Consider the following 19254-nt stretch of genomic DNA (forward strand, 5'->3'; position numbering starts at 1 on the left):
TATTTTGTTGGTTTCTAACAGATTGCATAGACTTACCATATGGTGCATTAACCATTAGTTTCCAGAAATCTTTTTCAAAATCATTTTTCGCCTTCTGTCTTTGTTCAGTATTAAATTTTACATATGGTGCTATGAAATTTGACTGAGTAAATTTTATACCTCTGTGAACCTTTGTTATTCTAATACCTAAACTTTCGTAAAGTTTTAATGTTTTGTAATGAATTATATAATTTTTCTTATCATAGAAATGACAAAGTAGTTTTTCTACTTTTCCGCCCGGGGGAATTTTATTTTCCGGAGCCAAAGGCAAGTCATTGAATTTGTTATGAATAGCCAAGTCTATAGGGAATGCTAAATCAACTTCTAAAACATAACCGGTATCACTATCTGATAACAGTATACCATCAACATTTTTAATTTCATCACAAGTCAACCATTTAAAGTTTTTTTCTGGTAATCTCTGAGATAAAGCCCATCCATATAGATTATTAGCATCTATATAGATAATCTGAGTATTTTCATCTGCCTGCGAATACCTGTTACTACTCTGTGAAATACCTCCTCTAATTCCGTTTTCAAAAAACAAATACATTTCATAATCAGTTAATAATTCCAACTTCACTGAAGTATATTTGAGCATACAGTCCCAAGCTAACCCCGGAGTTGTATAATACCAAACAGGATCCAGTCCATAACTCTTTTCTAAACATAAATCTCTAAAATTTTCAAATACATCAGTTAATAGCAAAACATCTAGTTTTAAGTATAAATCATGCCATTCACCCAAGTTTTCAATTTTAAAATATTTCCATACTTTCACTGCATGTTTGAATTCTTCTTGAGAAATTCCTTCTTTTGTGAGCGAAGAATAAAATTTATCTATTGATGGAAGTTTTGTTTCAGAAAATTCCTTTTCTAATTACCTTGCTTTTTTCTTTCCTAAATAACACATCTAATTCATGATTTGAAAAGTATTTAATTATTTCTCTCAACTGACTTGATTCCAGATTAGATGACAAATTGTCTAGGCTACTTGCTAAAAATCTAAATGAATCGATAAATCTCAGTTCGATATATCCATTATCATCCATTCTTAAAATTTTACTGAAAGAAATATATTTCTCTTCGTTATTAGGTATTAATTTCAATTGACTTTTATCTTCTCCTAGATTTTTTATAAACAAATGACAATCGTAAGCGCTTAAATTATGAAACAAAATTGGAATAAACAATGGTTGTCTATATTTCAAATTGCATTTTCTACAAGCAGCTCCTCTATATTTTCCAGTGTAGTGATCATGATCTCTTACTTTTGGGTTTTCTATAGAAAAAAGATAACAAATTTTTGTTTTTTTTTATATTCTTCTAGTTCGATATCTTTTATGGGTTTATTTTCTTTTAATAACTTGTATATTGTTCTGGCATATTCAGTTATTCTTTTTATAAAACATTTATCACTTTCCTCTCCTCTGTAAATTTCCAATGGGTTACCAATATTATTATAAGCACTCTTAATGTATAATCCATAACCACAGGGAATATGAAATTGTGTTTTATGAGTATATGATGATTCAGGATTTGGTTCGCATGTATGAATAGGTTTCAGAATAGATTCAAAATCAGAATAAATTACATACGGATGTCTTAACATTCTTTGAATATTTTTAAATTTTAATATATTATCTTCAGGCATGTTCGGAACACATGGTTCATTACTAAAGCACACATTTTGATGTTTCTTTAAAGCATCTTCAGTTCTAGCGGAGTAGTTTAAACATCTTCTACAGAAATGTTTTTTGTTTCTATTTACTTCCAACTGATCATTCAACAATCGACTCAAATTCTTGATCCAACAATAATGATTTTTGTCTTTATTTCCAAAGTATAGTAAGTCGATATTCATTTCATATATTTGCTTATTATTATGATACAAAGGATAAAATATTTGTTCTTCGTAACTAAACACGGTAACATTAATTTTATTATGTGATTCAAATTTAGGTATGTCCTGGATTTTGACAGGAATTTAATTCATTTATATATTCCGGCTTATTATAATGATTCAGTCTATCTACTTGTTCTTTTGCTTGATGTAAACATGATATTACGCTGTACATAAAGCATTTATTATCGTTGTTTTTAACATTAACGCAAGCTTTTTTATCTTTAATCCACTTGGGTAATTCTACATATGAATTTCCGCTTAACGGTGTATATTTGTTTATATTAATGCGCAAATAATTTATATTTTTCAAAGTCCATCCAGATCCCTTATCTTGCAATTCATCACATCTTGATATAAATAAATCCTTTTGTTCATCCCAATATTCCTCCAGATCATCTTGTTCTCTTAGTATAACATTTGGTAACTGAAATTTATGTATCATAATAAAGTCTTCATTTTCCAGTTTCATAAACTCGCATTCCATCTCTAAATTGATTTTAATATTTTTATGGAGATTTAAAGCATTTATAACTACTTTAATAGCCTTTTCTTTTATCATATCCATATATGTTTCTATATCTATACCTTCTTCTAGATTATTATGCTGATAGGTTAATAATCTTCCTTTAAAAGCAACCTGAACTAAAATAAAATCTGGCTCTGGATTATGTCTTGCTTTATGCAACTGCATTCGACTTTCCTTAATATATTTTCCACATTCATCACACTTGATCTTTTTTACTCTTTCTTTTTTCGGTTTAGAAAATATGCCATCATTAAACGGAAATATTTCCAAGCTCTTTTTGTTTTCTCTTGTTATTTTTAATTGCTCTTCAGCATGAATAATCTCGTTTACCAATTCTGCCTTATTGTATCTTTTAATGTATCTTATACCTAAAGATTTTGCCATATTACGTAATTCAAGCAAACGACGACTATTCAAATCATGTTTTAATTTATGCAAATGTATTCGAGTTTCCTCGATATATGTTCCACATATATCACATTTGATCTTCTTTACTCTATTTTTTTTTGGTTTAGCAAATATATCGTCATCAAACTGAAATGTTTTTAGGTTCTTTTTGTTTTCTTTCTCTTTATGTAGCTGCATTCGGGTGCTTTTGATATATTTTCCACATATGTCACACTCGATTTTCTTAACTCTCTTTTCCTTTGGTTGAAAATGAAAATATTTCTGAATTCGCTTCGCTCATTATTTTGTTTTCGTTTTTTATTTTCTCATGTAATTGCTCTTCAGCTTTAATAATAGCTTTAATCAAGTCTGCTTTATTATATTTTCTAATATATTTAATGTCTAATGATTTTGCAATATTAAACAGATCAGATAAACGTAGATTACTCAAGTTCCTTCGTTCCATTTATTATAGAAAAAAATCTAACAAACAATTTTTAGCAAATAAATAAATTCAATCCATTTTTATGCAAATCTGTTTTTATATGCCTTTTAAAATTAGTTCTAGTGTAATATCTACCACAAACACATACCAAACGAGTAGAATTAACTGCTTTTTTACATTGTTTACATGTTTTTTCATATTTATTTCTATAGTTATAAAAATCACCTGGACATTTTGGTTCTAAACAAACCGAGCAACGACTAGTCATTTATTAGAAAATTTATTCATCAAAGACTTCAAGATTAGGAAAGTGTATTTTAAGAAAACCTAATTTTGCCAAGTTTAACATATTGTTTTCATACATCTTAAATTGATTATGCATATTTTTAAATACTAATCGTTCAAAGTCATTATTTGGTTTGCTTCTCATATCGTTAAACTTTTTTTGAAACAGTTGCCATGCTTCTTGGTCATCGTTATGTAAGCGATTCATTTAATTTATTACATTTTTTTTCACAAGAAATTATCCATAAACAGTGAGTGCTAAAACACACTGTCCCTGTTTAGGTAAAATTGTGAGAAGCCTCGAGATTCAAAAAATATGTGTTGTATATGGAGGTGATCAATTTAATGTTTATTTAATTAATTGTCGAAAAAAATAATACTTGTAATCAATCAAATTACATATGAAGAAATAGAGTAGATGGAATGAATGAATATATACAAAATGATTAAAAATTTTAAAGAATTAATAATGATGTTGAATAACAATAAGGCAAAAAAAGTTATGAAATATTATTTTAATTAAAAGAGTTGGTAGATAAATAGGAAAATTACGGTAACGAATATAATCTTTTAAAGCAATATAAAATTAATCCTAATCCATTAAACCAGTTTGAGTTTATAAATACAAATAACTAGTCCTATAAAATTAATTTGAGTACGTGGTTTACCGATCTATGGTTTCCGTTATTCAAAAGAAAAATATAATAATAACAAATGATCTTTTATGCTTTATACAATATGGAATTTCAGTGGAGGATAGCTATCTCCCACTGAATTTACACGATATTAAGAAAGATTTAAAGAAAATTTTAGGAAATTATAAAATACAATACCAAATAATAAATTTATGATAATATTAAAAATGAATTATCATATTATAAAAAAAATAATAACAAAAGATATTATATAGGTTTCACCAAATAATTTAAAAAAAACAATAAGGATTTTATTGGGTGTTCGTAATTTTAAATCCCTAATTATATAAAAATTATTAAATACAAATACAAAAACAGCTCAAGAAATTAGAGAATACTATAATATTACTTTGGAAGAAATATTTTATTCATATTTGGAATACACTAAAGACTTTTATTTGAATATAGAAAAATCACTCCATAAAGCAAATTGAAACGATAATCTGAAATTAAGAGAGATTGTCATGTTTTTTAGTCCGCATAAATCTAAGTGTGGGAAAGACATGTTTTCATGATAATTTAATCGATGATGACAACGTAAACAGATAACTCATCTTTTGATAACAAAAATTTTTGGACTGCAGATGTAAGGATCATTTTTAATGTATTTTGACACGCTGAATTCAAATCTGTGCTCAGTTTTTCTCCATCAAGTCTAGATTTTGAAATAGCATATGATTGTTGACCCCTCGTGATTGGTCGCGGGTCTCTGTCAAACTGAAAATATATTCAGAAATGGCAAGTAGAAAGTGTATGTTGTGAGTATGTTTTGCGTGGCTGTGATAATTATAACCTAAACCTACCTACCCAGTGTCATTTGTATCCAAACATTCCCTAATGTAAATTCTGAAAATTCTTGGATGTAAGTTGCTGTAGGTACGTTCTTTTTGGGAAAATCTTGTGAGAAATTACTGGATGACAAGTGCGAAGTCAAATAATAAACGTTTTTATAAACTGAATATAGGTAGGTATGCCCCTTTAATTATTCTATTAATTGCTATCATGTTTTGGGCGTGAAAACAACGTTTCTTCTTTTACGACATTGGAAAACGATACACTATACCACGTGGCTGTTCAGATGTTTCATTTATTTTAATTTTCGACACAACCGTTAAAAATTACCGAAAAGCAGACGACTTATATTTAACTTATAAACTTATAATACTATTAATAAATAACAAGACATTTTATTACTTACCAGCAGCTTTAACAATTAACACCAAACCAAAACTGAAACGACTGAAACTGTCAATCATCTGTCAACGCAGAACGCAGCGGAACGGACAAAACTGAATTATCGACCGAAAGAGCGTCGCGCGCCATCCTGGTCTAGATGGCGCTAAGCATATTATCGTTTCAAGACCGACTCTATCCGTATAAGAGGCCTGTTCGCTCCCTATTAAAACGGGTTCCCGTCTAGCAAGCCATGGACGTGCGGATTGTGGCGTCACCTACCTGCTAATTCGAATAACTAAATTGTCAAATCTCCGCTGTCAATCATTTTCCGATTCGTAATTCATCGTTTTGGTGTCTTTAAGTTCCTCTTTTGTGGTTACCAGCATTTCTCATCTAACAAACCAACCCTCTCTTGCGTTCTCCTGCCCACGGACTTGCTTTGTCTTCGTTACTTCGTGTTCAGGACTCCACTTGACCTTGATGCCGCAGTTTAGAAGAAACGGTGGGTGCTGTGCGGTGTGCGTCTCGTTCATTTTCATTTAGGGGGGTTGTTGATCGAGTACGTCGCCTTTTTTTCACTTTGGCTAACGCGGTTTTAACTATTGAGATCGAATTTCTTTGATCTCCATGGCATGGCTGCACCCGACTACCTTCCGCGGATTGTTTCTTATTAGACGGCACCACTTTATGAAACGGTTGCGTTATATTGTAGAAAATCTCATGTATCCGTCGATTACTACCCCAAAATCTTCGCGGAGTCCCGCGCAGAGGGTTCTGTTGTTACTTCCGCACCGATAAGGGCTGTCAGACTTTCTCTTCGAACCCGCTTCACGCGCCTGGCGTAGAGAGTCATCATGCGTTCCCAATATTAGCGTAAAAGTGCCTATTTTCGATAAACAGTGTAACTACTGGCGTAATTGACAAATCAACATAACCTATTTGTCTCGTTAGTGCATTGACTTTAACTAAATAACCTAGATGGTGCAAAGTACCCGCCATGATGTTCCTACTCACCAGCCATATTGGAAATAGTGGATTCAAATTTTTTGACAAGCCGCAATTCTCAAGAGTAATGTTTTACTCTAAGTTGAAATAAACCACCGAAAATAGTTTGAAGAAACATGCAAAATTTAATAAATTATGACTAAAGTTGTATACCAAACAACCAAAATAATAAACAAGAGCTTTAATTAGAAAATGCTAGGTTCTATTTGACCAGTTTAAAAATTTTCGAAACTTATCATTATCACTCCTACATTTTTAAATATTTTTATACAATATAAAAACTACAGACCATTTAGTATTTACACTTATTATTATTAGATTACAATAAATTAGGAACTAGTTTATCAAAAATCACTGGAAATTCTACGGCAGCAAAGAAAAGAAAACAGACTATTTAACTTGACTTTTTACAAATAAATTTTTATTATAAAACTCATTATTTTAATAAATAACGATGCTTGTCAACTTGTGTTAATGACGTCGTCGAAAAAACATCTTAGATAAATTAAAATTACATCTTTTTTGCTTTTCAAAATGTAAAACGGATTTTGCAATATAGGCAACATTTGATACACCGGTGTACCAGATTTATATCATTGCATACACAAATGCTATTTCCAAGATGGCCCATGCCAGGAACACGGATTTCTACCACCACCACCGGCTTTTCACCGTCTAGGTATATTATATACTTTTCCAATTTGAGACTCGTTTTTATGAGGGTGCTTCTTTGTGTAAAAGTTAAATTTCTTCACAATGCAGACCATAAAGTGCGGTTGCAGGTCATCAGTAGGGTTCGACCAGAACCGCACCGGACACAAAACTTGCATTTGGTGCCAAAGCTATCCGTGACACTAAACCCTAAATATTTTCTTTTATTTTTTTTTAAATATATGTACCAATTTTACTAAGTAGTGTTAGGATTTATTACATTTGCTAAATTTTAAAAAGAAATCAGAAAAAAATTAGAAAATGTCAGCAGCCCTTCCTGGTTTGAGATCTCTCGGACTACCTAGGAAATAATTTATGGCAGGGTTCTTTACAACCTTGAAACCACTGATAATGTTAGCGGTAACCGTTATTGCAGGGCCATAATAACGAGTCTCAACTTGGAAAAGTGTAACATGTCACTGCGTTAGTGACAATGACTGTCCCAGTAGTAGGGGAAAATATCACAAGACGGCGCCACAATCCGCACTTTTTGGCAGGAACTTCTAAAAGGCCCGAGCGGACAGGCCTCTTAAGGATATAGTCGGCCTTGATCGTTTTTATTATAAAAATGTGTAATCACAAAATAAAAAGCCTCAAATTTAGTAAGTTGTGTAACAAAAACAAATTATACTTATACCGTTCGCACCGTTACTACAAAACAATAATGACATTATTGGTTGCCTACCGTTGAATACAACAAACAATTTCTATAACGGGAAAAACGAGTTCTAGGGTATTTTTGAGGGATGTTTATAGACCATACCAAGATACATATAAGACTGGTACGTCAACTCCCTACTGTAAAAATGTGTCGTATTTTTGGGTCCAGATAAAACCTCACATAGATGGCGACACTCTAGCGAAGGACTGTCAGGTAATTGTCAATTTGTGATTTTGAGGTTAAGAAAATTTTGTACTGATCTTCATGTTGATTAAGGAGTAATTTTTCAAATAAATATGTAGGTGTATATTACCGAAGGAACTCTAAAAATAGAAACATCACTGTTTAAAGGGCCCCACAAACCTCGTTCTTGCACGACGTGTTTGAACGACGGTTTCGACGGTTGGAACGAAACGGTCGGAAAAACCGAGGTTTGTGGGCAAAAACCGCCGTGTTGACCGACAGTTTTACCCACAGACCTCGGTTTTTCCGACCGTTGAAACCGTCGTTCAAACACGTCGTCCAAGAACGAGGTTTGTGGGGCCCTTAAAAGTTTAACGTGTCCACAAATGACGCACTTCTTCATTTTTAACCTTTACACTGCTCGGCCCGGAAAAATCCACAAAATAATATTTCGCTCAAACTGCTCCGAACGGATATATTCGCATTGATTGCAATGGTCAACTGCTCAAAACAAACACAGTCACAATAGCTTTAATTTTTTTAAATACATTTTTTTTACCGTTCCCTGCTCAGAAAGTATATATCCGTCTACGACTAAAATTCATTTGAAATCTATTCCATACATTTTTTTATCCACGCAGTTTAAAAGTAGGTCCGAACTAAGGGCCAGGTAATATCACCATAATAATCAGCTCTCATCTCAATGTTACCTTGTTAATATATTGACTTTGTGGAAAATTAAAATCTCTATGAACATTTGTAAAACTAGTTAATCGGCCCAGTGCTCAAGACGTTAATAAACGCCAAGGCAAAACAGCGATCAACTGCTCGGAACGTATATTAACGCAGGAGCTGACAAACCGCGCAGAGTTACAAAAAATTTTCCAAAAAACATTGCGCAGTGAAAAGGTTAATGGTTCTTGTTTAATGTTTAAACACAAAATCACCGTACAGAGAACTGAAAAACTGTGTCTTTTATTAGTAACGGTTGGGTTACGGGTTGAGGTAACGGCTTTCAGTTTAAGATTGACAGTTAATTGACAATTGTCAGTACGATGACAGTCCTACACTATCCTAGCGACACCTAGCGAGTGTTTGACCTGGGCCCAAAATTACGACACAAAATGGCTACCGAGTTGGCGTACCAGTCTTCTATCTATCTTGGACCATACCAACGCTCGAGCATCGGCCGTCTTCTGTTTAATGAAAACGCTCAAAAGTCAAAATGCGTTATTCGTTATTAAATTTAAACGCTGGACGATCGAGCGTAATATAGCTATTTATTTGAGAAGGATATTAAGTAATTCATAATGAACGAGGACGTTACTTGTTAACGTCCGAGTTTTTTATGAATTACTTAATATCCGTAGTAAATACAAAGCTTTATCGAAACATGTACGAAGGTGGCAATGTTACCACTCAACAGTTCTGCAAATTTCCAATTTTTGACGGAAGTTTTGAACGCGATGAAACAGCGAGAAAAGCATTATCCAAGATATTTTATGTTAGAATTAATATAAATAAATGCAGATCTTCAGAATGTTTTTAATTTTGGTCTTTGGATTTGCTTTCGTTTGCATAAAAACGTTGAATATTATGGATTAATGGCAACTGTGTTATTATGAAACGGTAACTATGCTATTATGAAACAGTAACTATGCTATTATGAATTATTTGTATCATCACTATTATGATGTACTTTACACGTAAGCATACAAAGGTATTAGATACATCTTAATGTTCATGTTTCGATAAAATAAATTTAGATACAATTGTTATAATTTGTTATAATTTGGACAAAGACCTCATGAGCGTCCACGGTGAATCGAGTATATACGGTGGCCGCATCTCTCTAGCCGAACAGAATGATGACGTCACAATCGCCCTGTAGACAGCGCTTGCATGAACATTTTACGATTATTTCAATTAAATTTCGCAGAAATAATGTTTAAACTTTTATTAACATATCAGAAAATTATACAGCGATTCTTTTCACTTTAGGGAAAAGCATTTTCAAACCATTTCTTAGCTATAATTTAGCAGAAATATTATTTTAACAGTAGACTATAAAATGTTACTTCTGGACCACGGCATTTGGCGTCTTAAAAATCACGGCAAAATCCTACAAATTTAACTGTTTGCCTAAAAGCAAACAACCAAAAAAGGGCTAAAACCCTTTAAAAAGCATTAATTTTTATGCACCCCAAAAGTACCCAAATATCTGTAGACCACCAAAAATTGGGCACACGAAAAAACGGGGTAGAATTCTACAAATTTAGTGTTTTTCCAAAAGTAGACAACCAAAAACGTTCCAAAAAACTTAGAAAATGCCTTGTTTTTAAACACCCCAAAATGGCTTTCTATTTCTGGACCAGGGCATTTGGCGTGTTAAAAAACAGGACAGAATCCTACAAATTTAGCTGTTTGCTCAAAAGTCAACAACCAAAAAAGGCATTAATTTTTATCCACTCCAAAAGTACCCAAATATCTGTAGACCACCAAAAATTGGGCACATGAAAAAACCGTTAAAATCTCCCAAAATAATGCAAAATCATCTCAAGAGCACTCTGAAAAACTTTCCAAATCCGTTGTTTTTAGACATTCCAAATGGCTTTGTATTTCTGGACCAGACCAGTTGGCGCATGCAAAAAAAAGTAAAAACATTACCAAATCAAAGAGGTATATTTGGCGCCCTACAAAACAAGGCAGGATCCTAAAAATTTATGTTTTCCCAAAAGTTAACAACCGAAAAAGACATAAAATCCTTCAAAAATCATAGTTTTTAATGTGAGCAAAAAATACTCTAAAGTTTCTTTTCTTGTAAATCAATAGCCCATCAGAAATTGGACATATGAGAAAACTGTTGTAAATCATCCAAAATCAAACCTAATTATGTTAAAAGCACCCAAAAAAAACCTTACCAGAATTCCTTGTTTTGAGTCACCCCAAAATGTATTTACTTCTAGACCAATACATTGGCGCATGCGAAAAATTCACCGGTCGGAATGGCGACTGGTAAAAATATTAGACAAATAAGAGCTCTTGTTTTTAAATACCTCAAAATAGATGAACCAAGTATTATGCTTCCCATCTACGATTATGCACATTGTTAATATTAGTTAATAAAAATCTGCCATCTAGCAGACAAAAAGAGAATAAAGTCTTCCTGTCTGCGACTCACAGATCGTTAAACCTAGCTTAATTGTCTATGCTGTGACTAAACATAAGGCCCTTTAAAATTTTTTGGAATTTTTTGATTCGTTTTGAAATTCAGGCGAAGCCCTCATGAGCGTCCACACAGTGGACTAGTGCGTAGCATGCGGAGCGAATTTTATTTTACAACTAGAATATATTCTATCGCTATGAAAAAGATTTTGCGCTTTATCAAGATTTGAACACGCAACAAATGAGCGCACATGTTTAAAGTGCGACGCTTAAACTTCCGGGCTAACACGGTTCTGTTTTATCAGCACGCCTATAATGGATTTTATACAAACGGTTTCGGATTGAATGTATTACGTTTATGCTAATTTTCTTATTAATTAAAAAAAATAAATTTGCTTCGCATGCTACGCACTAGTCCACTGTGTGGACGCTCATGAGGTCTTTGTCCAAATTTAATTATAACAAATTATAACAATTGTATCTAAATTTATTTATTACGCTCGATCGTCCAGCGTTTAAATTTAATAACGAATAACGCATTTTGACTTTTGAGCGTTTTCATTAAATAGAAGACGGCCGATGCTCGAGCGTTGGTATGGTCTATAAACATCCCTCAAAAATACGCTAGAACTCGTTTTTCCCGTTATAGAAATTGTTTGTTGTATTCAACGGTAGGCAACCAATAATGTCATTATTGTTTCGTAGTAACCCTGCGAACGGTATAAGTATAATTTGTTTTTGTTACACAACTTACTAAATTTGAGGTTTTTTTATTTTGTGATTACACATTTTTATAATAAAAACGATCAAGGCCGACTATATCCTTAAGAGGCCTGTCCGCTCGGGCCTTTTAGAAGTTCCTGTCAAAAAGTGCGGATTGTGGCGCCATCTTGTGAAATTTTCCCCTACTACTGGGACAGTCATTGTCACTAACGCAGTGACGTGTTATAATATACCTAGACGGTGAAAAGCCGGTGGTGGTGGTAGAAATCCGTGTTCCTGGCATGGGCCATCTTGGAAATAGCATTTGTGTATGCAATGATATAAATCTGGTACACCGGTGTATCAAATGTTGCCTATATTGCAAAATCCGTTTTACATTTTGAAAAGCAAAAAAGATGTAATTTTAATTTATCTAAGATGTTTTTTCGACGACGTCATTAACACAAGTTGACAAGCATCGTTATTTATTAAAATAATGAGTTTTATAATAAAAATTTATTTGTAAAAAGTCAAGTTAAATAGTCTGTTTTCTTTTCTTTGCTGCCGTAGAATTTCCAGTGATTTTTGATAAACTAGTTCCTAATTTATTGTAATCTAATAATAATAAGTGTAAATACTAAATGGTCTGTAGTTTTTATATTGTATAAAAATATTTAAAAATGTAGGAGTGATAATGATAAGTTTCGAAAATTTTTAAACTGGTCAAATAGAACCTAGCATTTTCTAATTAAAGCTCTTGTTTATTATTTTGGTTGTTTGGTATACAACTTTAGTCATAATTTATTAAATTTTGCATGTTTCTTCAAACTATTTTCGGTGGTTTATTTCAACTTAGAGTAAAACATTACTCTTGAGAATTGCGGGTTGTCTAAAAATTTGAATCCACTATTTCCAATATGGCTGGTGAGTAGGAACATCATGGCGGGTACTTTGCACCATCTAGGTTATTTAGTTAAAGTCAATGCACTAACAAGACAAATAGGTTATGTTGATTTGTCAATTACGCCAGTAGTTACACTGTTTATCGAAAATAGGCACTTTTACGCTAATATTGGGAACGCATGATGACTCTCTACGCCAGGCGCGTGAAGCGGGTTCGAAGAGAAAGTCTGACAGCCGTTATCGGTGCGGAAGTAACAACAGAACCCTCTGCGCGGGACTCCGCGAAGATTTTGGGGTAGTAATCGACGGATACATGAGATTTTCTACAATATAACGCAACCGTTTCACAAAGTGGTGCCGTCTAATAAGAAACAATCCGCGGAAGGTATACTTTTCCAAGTTGAGACTCGTTATTATGGCCCTGCAATAACGATTACCGCAAACATTAGCAGTGGTTTCGAGGTTGTAAAGAACCCTGTCATAAATTAGTTCTTAGGTAGTCCGAGAGGTCTCAAGCCAGGACCGGACCGCAATTTTTTTTGGTTTTCTCCTTTCATTTTAAAATTTACTAAATAAAATAAATCCCTGATTAGTATAATTTGTATATTAAAACAAAAAAAAACAAACAATTGAAACAATTAATCGGAATCATAATCACTTACAGAGTCATCGCTATCTTCTTCTAAATTAATTACAAAAGGTGTAAAATTTGGCGACATAAAAGTATTCTCTACATCGACAACATGCCTGATACGATTTTTCCAAGTTTCCGACGTTATATCTGCAGCTTCTTGGCGAATTAAATCTAAAACTTTTGAGCTTAGCGTCGGGAAAGTATTTTTTCTTCTAATTGATCTTTTTAATGTGCTCCAAATCAACTCGATTGGGTTGAGAACACAGTAGTATGGCGGAAGACGAAGAACGATGTGGCCCTGTTCTTTTGCATATTTATCTATCAAGGAATCTTGAAAAAGACTGTTTTAGTAAAATCACAACCAGAAAAACCAACAAACAAACAGAACGCAACCGATCACCAAAAAAAAGCTCCTTACTGCACTGAGTACGAACGAGAAATAAACTTCTACGTGAAAATAGAAAGTTTGCTCAAGACTACCTGATTATCCCTTAAAACCTGCCCTTATTAGGATTTACCAACGGGTTGAGGGTATTATGGAATTATCTCTAAATTTTACAACAAGACAAGAGGAAAAAGTTTTTCTAAGACTATTTGAATAGAGTTCAAGCAAACTTTTGTACCTGGCAAACGTCATTAAATTATTATTTGTACAAAATCTTTTTTTCCAAATTTTTCACCAAATGTTGCCCTTGTGCTTGGCTACAGAAATTGAGATAAACTAACGCTTGTGATAGTACAGTTTCAGATACAGAAAATTGTTGGATCAAATCTTGGTGTTGGCAAAATTTTTTTTATCAAAAATACAATTTACATATTTCCAAACACCAAATTTCGTCAAAAAATGTTGACGCGTGTTTTAATAGCAATCCTACCATTACCAGAGCGATGATTAAACAGTTTAATCTAATTTAAAACTAATTTTATCCTTATCCAATGTACAGCATCATTACGCTAATTAGCAAACTTTTGTCAAATTATCATTGGACACATCAACAGCATTTAAATCATGACAAAAAAAGTTTTGATCGTATTTGATCGAAGAGTTGGCACCAAAAGCACTGTTGGGTCCGGTGCGGTCCTGGTCGAACCCTAGTGATGAGTTGCAACCACAATTTATGGTCTGCATTGTAGAGCCATTTAACTTTTACACAAAGACGTACCCTCATAAAAACGAGTCTCAACTTGGAAAAGTATAGTCGGGTGCAGCCATGCCATGGAGATCAAAGAAATTCGATCTCAATAGTTAAAACCGCGTTAGCCAAAGTGAAAAAAAGGCGACGTACTCGATCAACAACCCCCCTAAATGAAAATGAACGAGACGCACACCGCACAGCACCCACCGTTTCTTCTAAACTGCGGCATCAAGGTCAAGTGGAGTCCTGAACACGAAATAACGAAGACAAAGCAAGTCCGTGGGCAGGAGAACGCAAGAGAGGGTTGGTTTGTTAGATGAGAAATGCTGGTAACCACAAAAGAGGAACTTAAAGACACCAAAACGATGAATTACGAATCGGAAAATGATTGACAGCGGAGATTTGACAATTTAGTTATTCGAATTAGCAGGTAGGTGACGCCACAATCCGCACGTCCATGGCTTGCTAGACGGGAACCCGTTTTAATAGGGAGCGAACAGGCCTCTTATACGGATAGAGTCGGTCTTGAAACGATAATATGCTTAGCGCCATCTAGACCAGGATGGCGCGCGACGCTCTTTCGGTCGATAATTCAGTTTTGTCCGTTCCGCTGCGTTCTGCGTTGACAGATGATTGACAGTTTCAGTCGTTTCAGTTTTGGTTTGGTGTTAATTGTTAAAGCTGCTGGTAAGTAATAAAATGTCTTGTTATTTATTAATAGTATTATAAGTTTATAAGTTAAATATAAGTCGTCTGCTTTTCGGTAATTTTTAACGGTTGTGTCGAAAATTAAAATAAATGAAACATCTGAACAGCCACGTGGTATAGTGTATCGTTTTCCAATGTCGTAAAAGAAGAAACGTTGTTTTCACGCCCAAAACATGATAGCAATTAATAGAATAATTAAAGGGGCATACCTACCTATATTCAGTTTATAAAAACGTTTATTATTTGACTTCGCACTTGTCATCCAGTAATTTCTCACAAGATTTTCCCAAAAAGAACGTACCTACAGCAACTTACATCCAAGAATTTTCAGAATTTACATTAGGGAATGTTTGGATACAAATGACACTGGGTAGGTAGGTTTAGGTTATAATTATCACAGCCACGCAAAACATACTCACAACATACACTTTCTACTTGCCATTTCTGAATATATTTTCAGTTTGACAGAGACCCGCGACCAATCACGAGGGGTCAACAATCATATGCTATTTCAAAATCTAGACTTGATGGAGAAAAACTGAGCACAGATTTGAATTCAGCGTGTCAAAATACATTAAAAATGATCCTTACATCTGCAGTCCAAAAATTTTTGTTATCAAAAGATGAGTTATCTGTTTACGTTGTCATCATCGATTAAATTATCATGAAAACATGTCTTTCCCACACTTAGATTTATGCGGACTAAAAAACATGACAATCTCTCTTAATTTCAGATTATCGTTTCAATTTGCTTTATGGAGTGATTTTTCTATATTCAAATAAAAGTCTTTAGTGTATTCCAAATATGAATAAAATATTTCTTCCAAAGTAATATTATAGTATTCTCTAATTTCTTGAGCTGTTTTTGTATTTGTATTTAATAATTTTTATATAATTAGGGATTTAAAATTACGAACACCCAATAAAATCCTTATTGTTTTTTTTAAATTATTTGGTGAAACCTATATAATATCTTTTGTTATTATTTTTTTTATAATATGATAATTCATTTTTAATATTATCATAAATTTATTATTTGGTATTGTATTTTATAATTTCCTAAAATTTTCTTTAAATCTTTCTTAATATCGTGTAAATTCAGTGGGAGATAGCTATCCTCCACTGAAATTCCATATTGTATAAAGCATAAAAGATCATTTGTTATTATTATATTTTTCTTTTGAATAACGGAAACCATAGATCGGTAAACCACGTACTCAAATTAATTTTATAGGACTAGTTATTTGTATTTATAAACTCAAACTGGTTTAATGGATTAGGATTAATTTTATATTGCTTTAAAAGATTATATTCGTTACCGTAATTTTCCTATTTATCTACCAACTCTTTTAATTAAAATAATATTTCATAACTTTTTTTGCCTTATTGTTATTCAACATCATTATTAATTCTTTAAAATTTTTAATCATTTTGTATATATTCATTCATTCCATCTACTCTATTTCTTCATATGTAATTTGATTGATTACAAGTATTATTTTTTTCGACAATTAATTAAATAAACATTAAATTGATCACCTCCATATACAACACATATTTTTTGAATCTCGAGGCTTCTCACAATTTTACCTAAACAGGGACAGTGTGTTTTAGCACTCACTGTTTATGGATAATTTCTTGTGAAAAAAAATGTAATAAATTAAATGAATCGCTTACATAACGATGACCAAGAAGCATGGCAACTGTTTCAAAAAAAGTTTAACGATATGAGAAGCAAACCAAATAATGACTTTGAACGATTAGTATTTAAAAATATGCATAATCAATTTAAGATGTATGAAAACAATATGTTAAACTTGGCAAAATTAGGTTTTCTTAAAATACACTTTCCTAATCTTGAAGTCTTTGATGAATAAATTTTCTAATAAATGACTAGTCGTTGCTCGGTTTGTTTAGAACCAAAATGTCCAGGTGATTTTTATAACTATAGAAATAAATATGAAAAAACATGTAAACAATGTAAAAAAGCAGTTAATTCTACTCGTTTGGTATGTGTTTGTGGTAGATATTACACTAGAACTAATTTTAAAAGGCATATAAAAACAGATTTGCATAAAAATGGATTGAATTTATTTATTTGCTAAAAATTGTTTGTTAGATTTTTTTCTATAATAAATGGAACGAAGGAACTTGAGTAATCTACGTTTATCTGATCTGTTTAATATTGCAAAATCATTAGACATTAAATATATTAGAAAATATAATAAAGCAGACTTGATTAAAGCTATTATTAAAGCTGAAGAGCAATTACATGAGAAAATAAAAAACGAAAACAAAATAATGAGCGAAGCGAATTCAGAAATATTTTCATTTGATGATGATTTATTTGCTAAACCAAAGGAAAAGAGAGTTAAGAAAATCGAGTGTGACATATGTGGAAAATATATCAAAAGCACCCGAATGCAGCTACATAAAGAGAAAGAAAACAAAAAGAACCTAAAAACATTTCAGTTTGATGACGATATATTTGCTAAACCAAAAAAAAATAGAGTAAAGAAGATCAAATGTGATATATGTGGAACATATATCGAGGAAACTCGAATACATTTGCATAAATTAAAACATGATTTGAATAGTCGTCGTTTGCTTGAATTACGTAATATGGCAAAATCTTTAGGTATAAGATACATTAAAAGATACAATAAGGCAGAATTGGTAAACGAGATTATTCATGCTGAAGAGCAATTAAAAATAACAAGAGAAAACAAAAAGAGCTTGGAAATATTTCCGTTTAATGATGGCATATTTTCTAAACCGAAAAAAGAAAGAGTAAAAAAGATCAAGTGTGATGAATGTGGAAAATATATTAAGGAAAGTCGAATGCAGTTGCATAAAGCAAGACATAATCCAGAGCCAGATTTTATTTTAGTTCAGGTTGCTTTTAAAGGAAGATTATTAACCTATCAGCATAATAATCTAGAAGAAGGTATAGATATAGAAACATATATGGATATGATAAAAGAAAAGGCTATTAAAGTAGTTATAAATGCTTTAAATCTCCATAAAAATATTAAAATCAATTTAGAGATGGAATGCGAGTTTATGAAACTGGAAAATGAAGACTTTATAATGATACATAAATTTCAGTTACCAAATGTTATACTAAGAGAACAAGATGATCTGGAGGAATATTGGGATGAACAAAAGGATTTATTTATATCAAGATGTGATGAATTGCAAGATAAGGGATCTGGATGGACTTTGAAAAATATAAATTATTTGCGCATTAATATAAACAAATATACACCGTTAAGCGGAAATTCATATGTAGAATTACCCAAGTGGATTAAAGATAAAAAAGCTTGCGTTAATGTTAAAAACAACGATAATAAATGCTTTATGTACAGCGTAATATCATGTTTACATCAAGCAAAAGAACAAGTAGATAGACTGAATCATTATAATAAGCCGGAATATATAAATGAATTAAATTCCTGTCAAAATCCAGGACATACCTAAATTTGAATCACATAATAAAATTAATGTTACCGTGTTTAGTTACGAAGAACAAATATTTTATCCTTTGTATCATAATAATAAGCAAATATATGAAATGAATATCGACTTACTATACTTTGGAAATAAAGACAAAAATCATTATTGTTGGATCAAGAATTTGAGTCGATTGTTGAATGATCAGTTGGAAGTAAATAGAAACAAAAAACATTTCTGTAGAAGATGTTTAAACTACTCCGCTATAACTGAAGATGCTTTAAAGAAACATCAAAATTTGTGCTTTAGTAATGAACCATGTGTTCCGAAAATGCCTGAAGATAATATATTAAAATTTAAAAATATTCAAAGAATGTAATTTATTCTGATTTTGAATCTATTCTGAAACCTATTCATACATGCGAACCAAATCCTGAATCATCATATACTCATAAAACACAATTTCATATTCCCTGTGGTTATGGATTATACATTAAGGCTGTTCTACCCCTCAACTAAAATTCGTGTTTTGAA

At 32.2% G+C, this 19254-nt stretch overlaps 2 pseudogenes; one reads left to right on the plus strand and one right to left on the minus strand.

Moving 5' to 3' along the window:
* Positions 1 to 1321: 1321 nt before the first annotated feature.
* On the minus strand, positions 1322 to 4674 carry LOC148170583 (uncharacterized; annotated as a pseudogene).
* A 10415-nt stretch (positions 4675 to 15089) lies between these two features.
* LOC148170584 (uncharacterized) lies at positions 15090 to 19239 on the plus strand (annotated as a pseudogene).
* The last annotated feature ends 15 nt before the right edge of the window (positions 19240 to 19254 follow it).

This window comes from Gnatocerus cornutus, chromosome 7, assembly GCF_029298725.1.
Source record: "Gnatocerus cornutus isolate USDA-ARS CGAHR chromosome 7, icGnaCorn1.1, whole genome shotgun sequence".
NCBI classification, from domain to species: Eukaryota; Metazoa; Arthropoda; class Insecta; order Coleoptera; family Tenebrionidae; genus Gnatocerus; species Gnatocerus cornutus.